This window comes from Maniola hyperantus, chromosome 2 (genome assembly GCF_902806685.2).
Source record: "Maniola hyperantus chromosome 2, iAphHyp1.2, whole genome shotgun sequence".
NCBI classification, from domain to species: domain Eukaryota; kingdom Metazoa; phylum Arthropoda; class Insecta; order Lepidoptera; family Nymphalidae; genus Maniola; species Maniola hyperantus.
In genome coordinates, this window is record NC_048537.1 from 17,430,806 (window position 1) to 17,450,412 (window position 19,607).

At 40.8% G+C, this 19,607-nt stretch overlaps 1 protein-coding gene across 4 annotated transcripts in view; it reads right to left on the reverse strand.

The window, feature by feature from the left end:
- LOC117990561 (microtubule-associated protein futsch-like) overlaps positions 1–19,607 on the reverse strand; it is a 165,952-nt gene that overhangs the window by 129,024 nt on the left and 17,321 nt on the right. The window contains exon 2 of one of the 4 annotated variants that reach the window (XM_069506767.1): positions 10,176–10,219. The exons of the other annotated variants lie outside the window; for them this stretch is intronic. The gene's annotated coding sequence lies outside the window, so the exon portion shown is untranslated. The remainder of the gene's footprint in view (positions 1–10,175; positions 10,220–19,607) is intronic. 4 annotated transcript variants of the gene reach the window in all.

Genomic DNA, 19,607 nt, shown 5'->3' on the forward strand with positions numbered 1-19,607 from the left:
CCGAATCGCGGGAGGGCGCCCGTTCGGTACTTGCTCTTGGCATTTTCCCGGGGCGCCTTCTTGACTCCCTACAAATTATTTGTCTCTTCCTTGTCCCTTATGCTCACTCTCCCTCCTTGGGGGCTAGACGTCACTAATACAGCTGTGATCTCCGCTGCTGCTCCTCCGTGGTGCCGGCCTGGCACCTGCACGCTCCGAGCTGCTTCGCCTCTTATGCCAATGGTGCGCGAATTCCCGTAGCCGGTTGTAGTTCCCCGCCGATGAGACGAGGTCCGTGTAGAAGACCGGCCCCGCTTCCCCGCGTACGATCCCATCCAACATCGTCACTCGCAAGTCCTCATAGAGGGGACACTCCCACAGCACATGGTGCCTATCCTCGTCGCCTGAGAAGGGTCCGACTCAGCGAACATCGCTGGCTGGGTCGCGGTTGGTTGCTTCGGTGTTCCTGTGACCCAGTTGCCAGGCGACACGCAGGAGCGCCGCCACTTTGTTTTAGCGGGTATTCCGGTCGCCTCTCGGCCGGCGAGTTGGCTTGAGTTGGTTGGCTGACCAGCTTCTAGGGGGGGAAAGGGGGATGCGTAAACGCACTTTTCAGCGTTTATAAAAGAAAGATCCCCATTAGGTGAACAGAGGATATCAAACGGGGCGCAGGGACCCGCTGAATTCAGGCGAACCGCAACATGACGAGTAGACTGTAGTCCCTAAAAGAGACCTATGTCTAGCAGTGGATGTCTATCGGTTGATGATGATGATGATTGTGACTATTATTTCGTAAACACACTAACTGTAACCAATCTAAATATTAACCATGTCAGTCAATTCTGTAATCCTACCCAATTATTACAAAAACAATGTAACAATTATCGCATCAAACAACTTTCAGACACGCCCCTGTATTTCACTCCATTACATTAAGAGTCTTAGAATAAGCAACCTTATTACATGGGACATAAGCTAGCTAGTTGCGTGTACGTTTTCAGGTTAACTATAGTTATTGGGATTTGTATTGATATCATAGACTTCTTGTCTGCTTTCAAATAACTCTTGACAAATCATTCATTTTTGTTTAATGTTGAAACTTGAAAGAAAATAATGAAATTCAGATATGGAGTACAGTACGCGTCCGAAAGCAATGTACATCGGCCTTTAGCCGCCTTTAAAATGATTATACTAACATAGTTTTTAAGCATTATCTGTACCTACTAACAAAATATGGGTCTCTGTTGCCTTATTAAATAAATAATTTAATTTAATTAATTTAGCATGACATTTCGGCTTTGTAGAGCGTTGTCTCTGTCACTTATACCTATATGATGTTCTGTCGGTCTCAACGACAGGGACAACGCTCTACAAATCTTTTTTTTTTTAAAGAATATTAGCCATGTTAAATGACTAATATTCCCCTTTCCTCTCCAACTAAGCGTCAAGCTTGTGCTAGGAGTAGGTACGACAATAGTGCAACAGGCGGGGTTTGAACCGTCGACCTTTCGGTTTTCAGTCCACTCCTTTACCTGTTGAGCTATTGAGGCTCAAACAGAGACTGTAGTGTAGATCCCTAGGCTTGGCGGCATGGCTTTGCCGGTAGGGTGGTAACTAGCCATGGCCAAAGCCTCCCACCAGACTATTCCATCCCATCACCAGATTTCCGTCCCATCGGGCTATTGAAGTGAAGGAATAGAGAATTGCACAGTACATTACAGTACATTACAGTACAATACAGTTGCCTAACCCTTCCAGGTTAGCTTGCTTCTATCTTAGACTGCCACTTACCACCAGGTAAGATTTCAGTCAAGGGCTAACTTGTATCTGAATTAAAAAAAAGATTGGCCGCCGCGAGCGCCATTAGGTCATCATCATCATCATCAACCGATAGACGTCCACTGCCGGACATAGATCTCTTGTAGGGTCTTCCACACGCCACGGTCTCGCGCCGCCTGAATCCAGCGGCTCCCTGCGACTCGTTTGATGTCATCCGTCCACCTAGTGGGGAGAGGGTCTTCCAACGCTGCGTCTTCCGGTGCGAGGTTGACGTTTTGACGACCTCTGGCGCAGTGGTGAGCGCTGTGGTCTTAATCGTGGGAGGTCCCGGGTTCGATTCCTGGCAGGGGTTTGGAATTTTATAATTTCTAAATTTCTGGTCCGGTCTGGTGGGAGGCTTCGGCCGTGGCTAGTTACCACCCTACCGGCAAAGCCGTGCCGCCAAGCGATTTAGCGTTCCGGTACGATGCCGTGTAGAAACCAATGGGGTATGGGTTTAATAAAAACTGCCATGCCCCTTCCAGGTTAGCCCGCTATCATCTTAGACTGCATCATCACTTACCACCAGGTGAGAATGCAGTCATGGGCTAACTTGTATCTGAATAAATTAAAAAAAAAAAAGAGGTCGCCATTCCAGCACCAGCATCTTGAGACCCCAACGTCTATCGGTTTTACGAACTATGTGCCTTGCCCATTGCCACTTCAGCTTCGCAATCCGTCGGTTACTCTAGTTCTCCTACGGATCTCCTCATTTCTGATTTGAAAGAAGAAAGAAAGAAAGAAAGAAAACTAGTTTATTCATCTTATGCCTAAGGTACAAACAAACTTAAAATTAATGGTTAGTAGGTAGTAGTTAGTAGATAATAAGAAGTATTTAATAATTAATTTAATCTAAAATTAGTTCTTGCACCCACTTGGCACAAGATGAAATGGCCCCAGCTCAGCATTAATGCTGCAGGTTTTAAGAATAAAACCTGAGCGCTGGTATTCTGCCGGGACCAACAAGAGTGACGTGCACGAGCTTAACAGTCTTCACCAACATCTGTGATTTGTTCACGTAGAGAAACTCCGCACATAGCTGGCTCTCTCAATCACCCGCTGAGTGACTCCTCTCGGATCCATGTGTCGGTCATTCGATCGGGAGGGCATTATTGTTATTATATCTATCAGATTAGGGTGGTGGATTTTGTTTTTTTTTTAAATTTTTTTAAAAAGAATATTAGCCATTTTTTTTTAAACGACTAATATTCCACTTTCCTCTCCAATTAAGCGTCAAGCTTGTGCTAGGAGTAGGTACGACAATAGTGCAACGGGCGGGGTTTGAACCGTCGACCTTTCGGTTTTCAGTCCACTCCTATACCGGTTGAGCTATTGAGGCTCTAAGGAGGATTCCCTGGTTTGGATGTTCACAAACGGTTTAAACTGACGCGTAGCTCTGGTAGGTAGATAACGCATCTTAGGTAGAGCACATCTCGTTAATTAGCCCGCTACTGCTCATTGTTATGCGTTTGGCAACGAACGGTGCGCTAAATAGAGCGGCGCAGCATCCGCGACGCACCGCTGCGCGCTACCACTCGCCTCTTCACTGGCAGTCGGCGAGTCTAGGATATCTTACCGCGAAATCTGCACTGACGCCAACTACACCTACTTACTTACCTTTCAAAAGTAGAAGTAAGAAAAGTAGAATTTAGAGCCTCAATAGCTCAACCGGTATAGGAGTGGACTGAAAACCGAAAGGTCGACGGTTCAAACCTCGTCCGTTGCACTATTGTCGTACCTACTCCTAGCACAAGCCTGACGCTTAATTGGAGAGGAAAGGGGAATATTAGTCATTTAATATGGCTAATATTCTTTAAAAAAAAAAAAAAAAGAAGTACTACAGTCTTTCGTACCAAATTTCATGATTCTAGGTCAACGGGAACTATCCTATATAGGTTTTCTTGACAGACATGACGGACAGACGGATAGACAGGCAGACAGACAGACAACAAAGTGATCCTATAAGGGTTCCTTTTAGGATCACTTTGTTGTCTGTCTAGTCACTTTTCGTAGCACAGCTGCTTGATTGCGGTAAAATGACAGCTACAATGTCACAATCGCAATCACCTCTGTTATAATATTATGTACTTATAAGTCCCGCAAATTGCTATTGCGCTGAACCATGTCTCATTGATATTAAAATGACGTCATTTTGACGTCAGCCGAAATAAAAATATACCATCAGCTCGAAACCTCAGACTAGTGCTGACGTCACTAAAATGGCGGCCACACGCATTAGTAATTTGCGGGACTTATTCACACCAATCTTCGATTGATTTTTTTTTTTTAATATTAGCTATGTTAAATGACTTATATTCCCTTTCCTGTCCAACTAAGCGTCAGGCTTGTGCTAGGAGTAGGTACGACAATAGTGCAACGGGCGGGGTTTGAACCGTCGACCTTTCGGTTTTCAGTCCACTCCTTTACCTGTTAAGCTATTGAGGCTCATAAAAATAAGCTATTCTTTAATACCGCTGACATTTACCTGCATATAAAAGCCGATTCTGATCTCAGACAAGCCATAAATCGTATTCTCATTATATTCGTTAACCTTGACAACTCTTAACGAAGCTGATTATTACCAAATCGGTTTGGAAATTAGCAATGGTCTTAAAATCTTAAGAAATTACTCATTTTTGGAAAGGTCATCATCACACCACATTAATATGAAAATTTAAAACTTCAGTTTGAGTTATTTATCTAACTAAGTTAAGAGTGCCCCAACTTTGACCTCAAAGATATTGGAATAAATTTAATAAAACGGCATCATACTGGAACGCTAAATCGCTTGGCGGCACGGCTTTGCCGGTAGGGTGGTAACTAGCCACGGCCAACACCTCCCACCAGACTAGACCAGAAATTTAGAAATTATGAAATTCCAAACCCCTGCCGGGAATCGAACCCGAGACCTCCTACTGATAAGACCACAGCGCTTACCACTGCGCCAGGTGCTTACATACAAATTCTGACCAAAAAAAGTGTCGCTTCGACTTTATTTTGTTTACAGCCAGAAAATAAAGTACTTACCTACTTAATGCTTATACATTGCATTGTAAAACATTCCTTATTCAGATTAGTTTTAAATATAAATTCGTCTGATAACAAATATACGCCTATCGTTGTTTAGCTGATATTTTCACGGACACAATTTTTTTTTTTCCTTATTGTTGAGTGCCAATAAGCTACTCAATTATATTACGATCTAGCCTAATGTATGACCAAAACTAATATTATAAAGAGGAAAACTTTGTTTGTATGTTTGTTTGTTTGTACTGAATAGGCTCAAAAACTACTGGACCGATTTTAAAAATTCTTTCACCATTCGAAAGCTACATTATCCACGAGTAACATAGGCTATATTTTATTTTGGAAAAAAATAGGGTTCCGTAAGATATTTGGGTTTTTCGGACACAAGGTGTAAAAAATCAACCAGAAAAGTTACTTATTTTGCGTACGCTGCCTAAACTATAAAAGATAGAACCATAAAATGTTCTAATTAATTGTAGATCTTATAAATATCTACAAAAAAGTCCGCGACACACTATACCCATCTATGTCGAGTGAGGCACAGCAACCATTTTTTTATTTAAAAATCTTGAATTTTTTTTGGACTACATTTAAACGCGTTTATTTTACTCATGCTATTAATCCTTATCAAAATAAATGATTTCATCACTAAGAACAGTTTATGGAGATAATATTTGGTCTTATTATATAAAGAGGTAATGTCGTTAAGTTTGTTTGTAGGGGGTAATCTTTAGAACTACTGAACCGATTTTAAAAATTCTTTCACCAGTAGAAAGCTACATTATTCCTGAGTGACATAGGCTATACGGGATCTTTAAAAACCTAAATCTACGCGGGCGAAGCCGCGGGGATCAGCTAGTGACCAATAAGTAATTTTATTTTAACCTAATCTTATAAATTATCTTATATACTAAGAAATTGTCCACTGACGCATCTTAGTCTTTCTTGATTTGAGATATGACACTTTGTTCACGTGTTCTTTCAGCACTTACACTATGTACACTATCACTAATCACTATACACTAACTCAAAAGGTTTGGTCCTTTTTAGTGTTCTCACTGTCTCCGTTACGTCAAGCAGCTGGATTGCTTCAACGTTAACGTGGTGGTGAAGCCTATAGTCGTGGGCTTTGGCAGATTTGGTGATAACTTTATGGACGTATTCAATTTGAAGGTCCCTATGAATATCATCATTTCTGATGTACCAGGGTGCATTTACAATATTCCTGAGTACTTTGTTTGTACGGACACTAATTGAATCACTTTTCTATAGCTTAAAGTACAAAGACATGCAAAAACACTAAACATTGGGCATCTACCGGTATGAATCATTTCCATGCATGCTCGGTTTTCTGGGCGATGTTTCTTCATTTTACAAAGCCTAGGTACTACTTTTTCCTTTTCAATTGAGCAATATAATCCGGGAAACGTCAATACAATATCCTAACAAGCGGTTCACAGTAAATAGAGCATGCTGCTGATCTGATCGCGGATATTATACCCACTTTGTTTACGTAATGGGTATGATGAATATGACCACAGAATATAAATACTTAATAAATTATCATAGTAACTGGCATGGCACACAGTGAGTTGACCCCTTTGGATGTTTGGGGACGAGCCAACTTTACAGTCAGGTATAGTTCTTGCATTTCACGAAGGCCACTGACTCATGCTTGTGTTTAAGTCGTATCGGTATACGCAGACGTACGCATTGATGGTCAAACCTCTGTGGTTTTTAGGGTTCCGTACCTCAAAAGGAAAAACGGAACCCTTATAGGATCACTTTGTTGTCTGTCTGTCTGTCTGTCCGTCTGTCTGTCAAGAAACCTACAGGGTACTTCCCGTTGACCTAGAATCATGAAATTTGGCAGGTAAGTAGATCTTATAGCTGACATTTGGGGAAAAATCTGAAAACCGTGAATTTAGGGTTAGATCACACAAAAAAAATTAAATTGTGGTCATGAACTAATAATTAGTATTTTCAATTTTCGAAGTGAGTGACTATATCAAGTGGGGTATCATATGAAAGGTCTTCACCTGTACATTCTAAAACAGATTTTTATTTATTTTTATGCATCATAGTTTTTGAATTATCGTGCAAAATGTCGAAAAAATACGACTGTAGTACGGAACCCTCATTGCGCGAGTCTGACTCGCACTTGGTCGGTTTTTTTTTGCAATGCGTAGCTAGTAGCTACCTAATATTAATGTTTTTTGTATGTTGACAATAAACGTTGATGTACACGAAAAAAAAAAGTAAGGTCAAAGAATTTCTAAGTACTACTTCGTGTGCGTTTGACAGCGCTTGCTCGCGACTGATTGGTCCGATATGCACGCACACTTACGAAAAGATGTCAACGACGTTACCACAAGTAAAGCTCACTAGCCTTCGTGAATTGCAAGAACTGTATGTACCCAAACGACTGATCTACTACAAAATAAAGAAGGTTTGATAGATATTCGGAGGTTTCGTGGTTTCGATCCTGGGCACGCAATTCTAACTTTCTAAGTTATATCACTTGCTTCAACAGCGCAGCGTTAGTGCGTTTGGACCTTAAATTGTATATGAGTAAAAAAATTTATCTATTATCTCGATTCTAGATGATCATCGTCGAGCTATGAAAATAACTCGTCTCAAACACACGCAACTATCGCAAATAGCAAATAAGAACTAGCGACCGACATGATTAGTTGCTCGACTATCAAATACAATCACGCAGATGTATTTAGCGACCAAAATAACCAATAGTCTGGAGGCTGGAGGCTGGTGTACGTGGGAACAAGCTGGAATACGCGGGAATATCGAGCGGATCCCGCGCGATCGAATGTGTACGTGCGACGATCCGATCAACAACAGGAAAGGGCACCTACATACCGGGCGTTAGAAAATATAGCTGTTTAAAAACAGCCATACTTTCTGTTTAAAAACAGCTACATTTTCTGTTTAAAAACAGCTACATTGTGGCTAATTCCGTTGTACACAATCTCTTAACTAAACTAAAATGGCACGTCTAAATCTATTGCTATCCCTATCATAATGTTGCTTGCGGAAAAGGATAGCACTAGATTTAGAACTTCTAATTTAGTTTAGTTTAGAGATTGTGTACAAGAGAATCGGCCCCAATTTCTGTTTAAAAACAGCTATATTTTCTTCTATTCTAAGCAAATTTTTTTTGTTTATTTTATTTTGTTTTTTGTAATCATTAGCTTATGCTCGCGACTTCATCCGCGTGGACTACACAAAGCTCTATTTCACCCCTTTAAGAGTTGAATTTTCAAAAATCCTTTCTTAACGGATGCTTACGTCATAATAGCTATCTGCATGCTAAATTTCAGCCCGATCCGTCCAGTAGTTTGAGCTGTGTGTTGATAGATCAGTCAGTCAGCTTTTCCTTTTATAGTTATAGATATGTGAAAGAAATAACTATCGAAACAAATGCCCTTGGACAGGTCGGCCATTTCACGCGCGGTTCTAACGCGTATCGTGTGACGTCTCCCTTTGTTTTCTAACTTGTGAACGCTCCTAAATAAACCAAAACAGTTTATAGCTGATAATGAGGCGATTTACCGCCCGATACGTATGTGATAAAAACGCAAAGATGATAAATCTCTCTACATTGTAGAGTACGCGGTAGAAAATAATGTACATCGACTAGAAAAAGATAGCGGTTTCGTAGAGCGTTGTCTCTGTGGTTGAGACCGACAAAACGTCACATAGGTACGAGTAACCGAGACAATGCTCTACAAAGCCGAACTCTCCTTCTAAGAGCGTTTGTGCACTCATCCGTGATTTTACGGATCCGTGAAAAAAATACGGTTTGATAGAAGCGGGCAAAAACCTGCAAGGGTTATGACAGTTTTTATTAAACTCATGTTCTTTCGGTTTGTACACGGCATCGTACCGAAACCCTAAATCACACGGCTATGCCGGTAGGCTGATAACTAGCCACGGCCGAAGCTTCCCACCAGACCAGACCAAAATTCCAAACCTCTGCGAGGAATAGAACCCGGGACCTCCCACTAATAAGACCACAGTGCTTACCACTGCGCCAGGGAGGTCGTCAAAAGTGCGACAAGGCTCTCTTGGCACTTCACTGACATTGACAGGGGGGCGCTGTTGGAGAACAAAGACTTAGAATATTCAAACAAGAACAAAGGGGACACTTGACGGCAACGTTAGTTCCGATTTTCGCCATGCGCCAAGATAGCCTTGTCGCACTGTATGCTTATCTATCTTGGACGATCGTCCAAGTTATCTATTGTGTGGCGTGGAATAAGTGAATGTAAACCGACGGATAAAAACCAAGTGTTCACATCCATAAAGACGGCTCGATGATCTGTATAATCATTGACATAGGTACAACAAAGCATTAGTTATCTACCTATTTCCTTTATTCTTTTCTTCCGCTTATCGATTACATATTTTACTCCTTTCACGAGAAAGTATTAGAATACCTATGCTCATTTGTATGCAACAATCTCTTGAATGTCTGCGTGCATTCACGGAAGTCATTTTTTAGGGTTCCGTACCTCAAAAGGAAAAACGGAACCCTTATAGGATCACTTTGTTGTCTGTCTGTCTGTCGGTCTGTCAAGAAACCTACAGGGTCCCGTTGACCTAGAATCATGAAATTTGGCAGGTAGTAGGTAGATGTTATAGCAGACAATAGGGAAAAAATCTGAAAACCGTGAATTTGTAGTTATATCACACAAAAAAAACCGGCCAAGTGCGAGTCAGACTCGCGTACTGAGGGTTCCGTATTACAATCGTATTTTTTTTTTTTTTTTTTATCGACATTTTGCATGATAAATCAAAACTATTATACCTAAAAATAAATAAAAATCTGTTTTAGAATGTACAAGTGAAGCCCTTTCATATGATACCCCACTTGATATAGTTATCTTACTTCGAAAATTGAAAATACTAATTATTTGATATTTGATACTAATGATTATGACCACAATTTAATTATTTTTGTTTGATGCAACCCTAAATTCACGGTTCTCAGATTTTTCCCCAAATTTCAGCTATAAGATCTATCTACCTGCCAAATTTCATGATTCTAGGTCAACGGGAAGTACCCTGTAGGTTTCTTGACAGACAGACGGACAGACAGACAGACAACAAAGTGACCCTATAAGGGTCCCTTTGAGGTACGGAACCCTAAAAATTAATAAAATAATGAAAACTAAATGTAGAAAACTAAGTCTAGTTTAAGCTCTAGAATAATACTAATTAGTAAGTTTATTGTTACAAACACAAATATTATAAATTCATTTCGCTTTCTCATTTTTATAGGACTTGCATTCTATTGTCTAGAATTATTCTTGAAGTAAAATATAACTTACAGATTCCAATATGTGTGTTTTCGTCCAAGAACACTACACAGCAACTGAAAAAAAAAATTGTGAATTTCTTCCAAAAGTTAAGAATTTCAATATCTTACCGCGAAATCTGCACAACTGCAAACTAAACCTACTTACCTTTCAAAAATACAACACTAGCTTATGCCCGCGACTTCGTCCACGTGGACTACACAAATTTTATACCCCTATTTTACCTCCTTAGGGGTTTTTTTTTTAAAAATTCTTTTTTAGCACATACCTATAGAGTCTGTCTCGCACTTGGCCGGTTTTTATACATAACTAGCTTATGCTCGCGACTTCGTCCGCGTCCAAAATCCTTTGTTAGCGGATGCCTACGTCATAATAGCTTATCTGCATGCTAAATTTCAGCCCAATCCGTCCTGTAGTTTGAGCTGTGCTTTGAAAAAACGCGTCGTGTCACGCGCTGTCACGCGTCGTGGTCGCGTATCTCAAACTACATTTACCCATCTCTGGTGGAAACGCAGCTTTATAAAATAGGTTCGGTATATGCCGTACAGCTAATTTGGTCGCTCATAAATATTTACACCACTCCCATTATCTACCGAATTCTTTGTGTGTTCCAACAACAACCAGTGAAGGCTATAGAAACATGAGATAAGGCACCTAACGATATGAAGTTAAGGTGTAAAATATATAATAAGGTGACCGAATTGAGAACCAGAACCTTTTTGGAAGTCGGTTAAAAAGGAAAAGCCGACTGACTGATTGACTGATCTATTAACGCACACACAGATGAGAGAAACTATCATCTGTGAACGCACATCTCAAACTACTAGACGGATCGGGCTGAGGCATGCAGCAAGAATTTTTGAAAATTCAATCTCTAATGGAGTAAAATAATATCTATGGGTATGTTTGTGTAGTCCACGCAGGCGATGTCGCAGGCATAAGCTAGTATTACAAATACGAAAGTGTCTGCCAGCTAGCAATTCACAGCCCATCCGTTTAACCGATTTTGACGAAATTTGGTATAAAGATAGCTTGCATCACGGGGACGGACATGACCTACTTTTTCTCCCGTAAAATGTTCCCGCGGGATTTGTATAAAACCTATATCCACATGCCTTTGCATACAATTATTTTTAGTTTTAGTTTCTGTAATAGTTATGTAATATTTTTTGTGTGCAATAAAGTATTTCGGTTTAAAGAATTTATTCTCAAAAAGAACATACTGTTCACTTACATTAAGATTAATTATTTCTATCTATCTATCTATCTATCCACGCAGTCAAAGTCGTGGACATCATCAAGTAAGAAATATTTGGGATGCCTTGAAGTCAATCACCGTTGCGTAAGTGCGATAATTGACGTCGTTCGTAAACTGCGGCCCAAGGTGAGGCGGGCAGTTTGAGCTCGTGAGAATTTCCAGCTCCAGTGTGGTACAAGATATTTAAAAAAATCCTATACAAGTTAGCCTTTGAGGAGGAGGAATTGAACACAATTTCAACGCGTAGAGGTTATCCGAGACTTTCAATCTAAGAAAACTAATGGCAAAAGTAAATTATTCAATCAGAGCGCAATTGCTTCTTCTTCTTCTTCTCTCTCTGGGCTGGTTTCCGCACTTAAACGTTTCCGTCTGTTGTGCGTGCAATGCCCCTCCCCGCTGAAGTGGCGCGATTAACTATCCAGTTTCACGATCTAAACACCGAAAGTATTCAATAATCGCCCTGAATCTCGGAAGGAGAATGAAATAAAAACCTTAAAACACTCTTATTTTTATACAAATTCACTCCAGTGGACCTCCTAGCAACAAATCAAATGACATTTTACGGAAGTGCAGGCTCGACCGTACCAAAGGGAGATCTCCCATCGAGCGGTTGGTTGTGCTCGGTAGTGCCAGCTGGGCCGACGGTTATGTCTAGAAACTTCTATATACATAGGTAATATTATAGTCCAGATTGCAGAAAACTCCGTTAGTGCGAGTACTGTCGGCGGTACATTTGTTCGGGACTACGTCATGAACTGTTATCGATTGAATAGCGCCATCTAGTCGCAATTGTGGCAACCGCCACATCATCGAACAAGCGCAATATCGACCACCGACCGGGCGTCCTCTGCCTCGGGAACTCCTACGACCGCCACCACTAGCGTGGCACGCAGGCGATCCTAGCGATGATGATGACGACGCGAGACCCACCGGAATTGACACTATCTCCGCGCGCGATGGCAGCCTATCGTCCGCAACGCGGAGATCACGACCGGACCAGACACCACCCCCGCGCGCGACGGCGACTCTATCGCCCTCAGCGCGGGGAACACAACCAGTTACGAGGCCCCAAGCCAAGATGGCGGGCCCTAGCCGGTGAAATTCCGGCTAGAAGACCAACACCGGGGTAATTGAATACCCCGCGCCTTGCCCGGGTAAGGAGGCTACGTCTCGAGGCCCGTACCCCCGCTTGGCCTTCGGCCAACCGGAGAAGACCCTGTCGTCGTCGCGCAATATCGACTTCATTAAACAAATCAATCATTTTATATCATTTCTGACAATTCAAATCAATTTTTAAAAATAACCTTACAGTCGTAACGGCAAAAGCTGGCCCGACGGTTACGCAATGTGCGCCCGCGCACGCGAACCCATTGCGGGATCTCCACAAAAACGAAACTCCATTGAAATCTTTTATTGCCGTATCCAAACTGTTATGTTGTGCGATATTACGACTCGAGTCTCGAATCTCGATACGTGATAGGATGTCATTTCATACCGTTATTATTTTTGAACACTGTACCCGTAGTACAAGATTTTACGTCTCACCAAACGAAACCAAATTCGAGAGTCGAAATATTTCCGCGTTACAGTAAAATGGACCTAAACAGTCTTGAATTGAAGTCAAATATTCAATGCCACTGATTTTAATTTCGCAATGTTTCCGCTTGGAGCGCTGGCTGTAGAAGTGTAGACAAACTTGAGCTTTAAAACAAGGCTTTTAAGATCCAGTTTACTGTAACGCGGAATTATTTCGACTCTCGAATTTGGTTTGGTTTGTTGAGACGTAAAATCTTGTACTACGGGTACTGTTCTTAAACGTTTTGTTGGAAAGAGTTTCGAAGTGGTTATTAGCCGTTTTAAAACTGCGTAAGTTTGTAAGTAAAAAACCGACTTCCAAAACCCACTACAAAGTAAAAAATAACTTTTGTTTCTACACGTGTACCTATGTACCTATGTTGAAGTCGGGTGAGCTTCAAGCTTTAATATCTGGTTTCTTTTATTATGCTCGCCCGACTTCATATAACATAACTAAACATTTGCTAAGCTTAAATAATTAAGGCTTGTAAAACATGATTTTTCTAATAAATAATTTTCTACTAACTATGTAGTTTTAGTAGGTACGTCAAGTTAGTTATGGAATTAGTTTTTGTGGAAGAGTCAGTAATAAGGTCGTAATCGTAATGGCACTGGGATATGGTATGGGGAAGACGCAACTTAATGAATGTGCTGCCTCTTGCAACTAACTGTACTTTTGAAACATTTACCACACATAATTACACATTACACAAGTATTTTTGCTATATTTAAGTTTTTGTAAATTTTTTAAATTACAGCGGTTTTTTTCATATTTGTTTTGCACACTTTTACAAATGCATGCCGGTTTGCCAGAAATTGGGTGTACACTTTTTTTTCTCTGTGCATTGTAATTTTTATTTTATATTAGCAGCCCCGGCGTACTTCGTACCGCCTAACAGTCGATTCAAATTTTTTAAATTTTTCTCTCCGTAAGAACCATCCACGTACTTCAATTTCCACGACCCGCGTGGAAATCGCTTTTTGACGATAAGACGAGGGCATCAGTCGTGGGACAGGACACCATTAGCTCCGCTTGCCTGGATTACAGGGACGCTTCCAGCGATGAAGATCAGCAAGAACTGTCGCGAGACGATCGGCAGCTGTCTCCCACCCACCCCAGCCACCCTCACAACGGGCTCTACGAGTAGCGTAGCGTCACAACCGGGGCGCGTGCGCAAACTGACTCCCTTGAATTTTGACCCCGGATGGGTTCGAAACTAGTCGGGCTAACGTCGACTAAGCACGTGAGTACAGCCGGGACAGATATTATTTATAATGGAAATCACTCACGGTAGTTTAAAGGATAAAATATATTAGTCATGTTCACAAAAAATGTGATTGATGGTCGGAATCTGGTAGTTGTCAGCTACAAGGCGTTTACCCGGTTGTTGACTAGCGTGCGAACTTATCTAGATTTTCTAGCATTGTTCTAACACAAAGACCTGAGCATTAGCTATGTGTACCTAATAATCCATTTGATTGATTTAACAACTTGTGTTTAGAATACATGACGTAATTACCTACCTGTAGATACATTTGAATTTTAAAAAAAACCGGCCAAGTGCGAGTCAGACTCGCGCGCCGAGGGTGCCGTATTGCAGTTGACACGATAAATGAAACACTATTATGCACAAAAACAAATAAAAATCTGTTTTGGAATGTACAGGTAAAGCCCTTTCATAATGTTAGTTATTTGAACTAACACCGAAGACCCGATAGGCAGATCTTCTAATTTTTAGGTTCGGAGAAGGAACAATGAAACAACGTACTTTAGCGGAGAGTTTGTGTGTTTAACGGTTTATTTGACAGTTCTTAAAGTAAGTTTTTTTTTTTTTTTTTTTAAATTCAGATGCAAGTACTATTCGCTAACCATAGACTAATTTTAGGCATAATCTACATGATAGTTCCGATAGGCCGCGAACGCACCGTCAACTTAATAAGAAGCGTTGACACATAATATGATACCCCACTTAATATATTCGCATTTAGAATAGCATCACCCAAAAATGATAAATTAAAAGAAATATTCCCACTATCTCCGTGGAACCTGAGGTCACTTTTTGCGGTGTCTAGATGAGGTGACAGGTTGCGTAACTCAATATAATACCAATACGAGTTACGACCTTTCGCCGGTGAAAGTGAGACCGATAATTAAACGGGTTTCTGTTTGTGTTTGTATTCGGAGTTTGCTCTAACGGTCTGTGGAAGTTTCTTTGTCAACCATTTCTTGATTTCTATTTGTGTAATATACACAGGGCTTATTATTATTTAGCGATATTAGGTAACTTCGGTAATAACCTAGTGGTTACGACGTCTGCCTATTCGGAAGGTCGGGGGTTCGATCCCGGGCACGCACCTCTAACTTGTCGACGTTATGTGCGTTAAAAGCAATTAAAAAAACATCGTGAGGAAAGTTCTTCATAATTTTCATAAATGTCTGTCTGTCAGGACTTAGGTATTTTTTGATAACACCAATGACAGGACCATAATATGCATATTTATAAAAGGAAAAGCTGACTGACTGACTGATCTATCAACGCACAGCTCAAACTACTGGACGGATCGGGCTGAAATTTTGCATGCAGATAGCTATTATAACGTAGACATCCGCTAAGAAAATATTTTTGAAAATTCTGCCCTGACGGGGTAAAATAAGGGTTTCTTTGTGTAGTCCATGCGGACGAAGTCGCGGGAATAAACTAGTCCTTAGATATAATAGGTAAAGTGTAAAGTACTGACTCATCTGCCTATAGTACCTAACTCTAAGTCTTTACTCTTACCAATAAAGCAATTCTTCCGGCAACCTGTCTCGGGCAAACGCCCGTCTATCTGATAAGGATCGCCTTATCGCTGATAACGGCGTGCGGCGTGGGCGGTGACGACACCACGCTGTGGGAACTAGGGGCTATATCTAATGCTGGAGCTTACAGCTATGATTGTATATTACACTTTGGCAGAGATATTATAGTTTTATAATATCTCCAGATAGGACATAGGAGGATGGGGACAATATGCAGTGAAACTTTCAGCTTAAAAAAAAAGATTCCGACGAATTGAGAACCTCCTCCTTTTTTGAAGTCGGTTAGTAAAATAACAAAGGTCTGGCACACGCTGGTGCTCTCTCTCTAACACGTAATTGCATTAAAGTTTTTTCTAGAAACCAAAAACCACTCAAAGAGCTACAAAGTAAACGCAATTAGATATATCAGGAGTCGGGGGCAATTAAAAAGCAATAATATCACGTTTAACAATATAGAGACACGTCGGTCGCGCAGGCGCACGGATAATCGACAAAAACCACAATTATAGTTAACGCTTATCGTAGGTTGTTACAACAAAGGTGCGTTTTTATACCTCAAGACTGCAATAGTCTAAGATCCCAACAGGAAAAGCGAAATTTTTTGAATGTTGTACCTATAAAAGCAGGCGTTATTTTGCGGAAGTCCATGATACAATTGGCAATTGTGCATTGTAAGGTCTACATCTCCTGAGGATGTTCCGGTGTCGGGGCGAAACGTGCGTCGAGTGTGTTTTGGGATTTGTGTGGTGCTGCGTGGTGGTGGTGCGTATTTCTTGCCTGGTGGCTGCTTTTTCCTGCATGGTTAGCAGTGGGAGGGCGGGCGGTGCATTTCGCGTGTTGCATGTTGCATCATACAGATTCGAACAGTTTCAGCGGATTATAGCGAATTAAGCTTTTGGTTCATTGAAATTTTTTGAATCCATACTAATATTGTCTGTCTGTCTGTCAGTCTGTCTGGCTGTTTGTTAGCCGTGGTCCATCAGCTTAACCAATTTTGACGAAACGTAAGCTACTTTAACGTAATAAGTTACTTTTTACTCCGGGAAATCAAAAATTTCTGGGATTTCTGGAAAAATATAAATCCAAGCGGACAAAACCGTAGTATTATAGTATAGGTTTTTAACAAAGGTAAAAGCAAGTCCATATCATGGTAGTTTTTAGTTTAGTTGGTCTCTTGGAGTATAATGCTGTGTGGACAATATCGCTAGTGTGCCTGTGCTCCGTAATAAGAGGGAATGTTGTGCCATTTCCGACTGCGGCGCCTCGCCCTCCGCAGATTATGTGTAATGTCACTAATCGCCCACCCAGGTAGCGACTGAAAACAGCCTTGAAATATCTAAATGTATAAAAGGAAAAGGTGACTGACTGACTGACTGACTGATCTATCAACGCACAGCTCAAACTACTGGACGGATTGGGCTGAAATTTGGCATGCAGGTAGCTATTATGACGTAGGCATCCGCTAAGAAAGGATTGTACAAAATTCAACCCCTAAGGGGGTGAAATAGGGGTTTGAAATTTGTGTAGTCCACGCGGACGAAGTCGCGAGCATAAGCTAGTTTTCACAGAATTTTCTTATAATGACATGACTGACTCCGACATGACTGTCCTTATCTTCGGCATTGCTGTGAAAGACATGTTGCAGTACCAGTGCTGGAGAGAAGGTACTAGACATTTAATTTAATTAATTATTTTATGTAGGTATTAATATTTTATTTTTATTAATTTTGACTTGTAATTTCGTCTTTTCTTCTTCTTTGACTAGTTTTTAGTACTGTCGAGCTCGTAGTTTTAAGTTTACCTAGTTTTAATTTTTTTAATTTGTAACATTTGGTTTTCTTTTTTTTCGTTTTTCCTCGTTTTGTGAGCTGAATAAATCTTATTTATTATTATGGGTATGTTAACCTGAAATGAATCAATTTTATTTATTTATTATTTATTTATAAAGGCCAAAAAACGATTGGCTACAATTTTTTTTTTTTTAAATCCAAACATTGCTCCAAGTGCCTAGGCATTTAAAATCATTTCTGCACCTCATGTTACCGGAAAGAAGTTCATTCCAGGTCGTGTGAATACCGATTTCTATCATGGCAGCTATGCCTATTGCAATCGAATTTAAGTTTTCGTCGAACGCGATGCATCCGCCCCGAAACAATTCAGTTTTGTCGGTCCTAGTCTTGTAACAGATAAGACTGGACCGTTAGTTAGTGACCGTGGTCCATGGGACCTAAGCTAATCGCGATTTAGATGCGTCTAACCATGTTCTATAACTTTAATCTCAAAATGGAGTCATGTAAGTTTGTATTTATATTTGTATTTGAGCCTCAATAGCTCAACCGGTATAGGAGTGGACTGAAAACCGAAAGGTCGACGGTTCAAATCCCGCCCGTTGCACTATTGTCGTACCTACTCCTAGCACAAGCCTGACGCTCAATTGGAGAGGAAAGGGGAATATTAGTCATTTAATATGGCTAATATTCTTAAAAAAAAAAAAATATATACATTTAAACATTGATAGAGATATAAAAGGTACTCTTTTCCAAATCAGTGACTTTCACAATTACAGTACGCGATAGAAAGTAATGTACATCGGTCTTTAGAATGACATTTCGGCTATATAGAGCATAGCTATATGACGTTTTGTCGGTCTTAATGACAGGGACAACGCTCTACAAATCTGCTATCTCCTTCTAAAGGTCGATGTACATTACTTTCGGTCGCGTACTGTACACTAACTTTTATATAAAGGAGAGTAGTTCAAAGTGTAGATAAGACTAGCACAAACATAGGAGATAGTAGAAATAGTAGAGTGCAGCCTGTATGAGGACCTCCGAAGCAAGACGTCTGCCCCAGAAAGGACTGAAATCCGAAAGGTCGGCGGTTCAAACCCCACCCGTTGCAATATTGTCTTACCCACTCCTAGCACAAGCTTAACGCTTAGTTGGAGGTCTTTTTAAAAAAAGAGTGACGTACAGGGCCAAGGAAGCAGATAAAAGGTAATTTGTAGTGAGTCAAAAAGGCGTTCCGGGGAACGAGCCAAAAACAAGTACCGAACGGGCTCCCTCCCGCGTTTCTGCCCATATAACCGCCCTGGCCATATAACTGGCCCCACCAACCTGGTGGGGCCATGGGAGGTGGTGGGTTGTTCTGTTTTAACTTTTAAACCACGTATTCTTTTTGAGCACAAATTTGCCAACAAATTCAAGGGGCGGACCAACAAATTCTTAAAAGGCCGGCAACGCATCGGCGGTTCCTCTGGTGCTGCAAATGTTCATGGGCGGCGGTAATCACTTAACATCAGGTGACCCGCCTGCTCGTTTGCTCGCTATCTCTATTTAAAAAAAAAACCGCTGTGCAGTTTGGCTTTGGCGAGATAATATAATTTAGTTATTATAAACTACGTTATTGATTTGAAAAAGTGAGTAAGATCGAAGGAAGCTAAAGAACCAAACATCTCTCGAAGAAATATTAAGTTAGAGTTTGAAGTGTAAACCGTATTGTATTGTAGGTAGGTATGAAGTAGGTACTAAGTAGGACTTAGTTTAAACTTAGTATTTTATAGGTTAGTGTTGTTAGCTGCGTAGGACCGTTACAACTTACAGGGCAGGCCGGGATGACGCAGTAACTTAATCGCACTTGAGATAGGTCCAACATGTTTTATGGAGCGAATGTTTATGTTAGAGAAGGCATAGCAAGACGCATTGGGAAACGGTTAGATCGGTTATGTCGGAATTTTGTATGCTTTACGATGTAGTTTTGCTCTTTAATAGTCTATTAGCTTTGAGAAAGGTGACCGAGTTGTGCCTGAAAA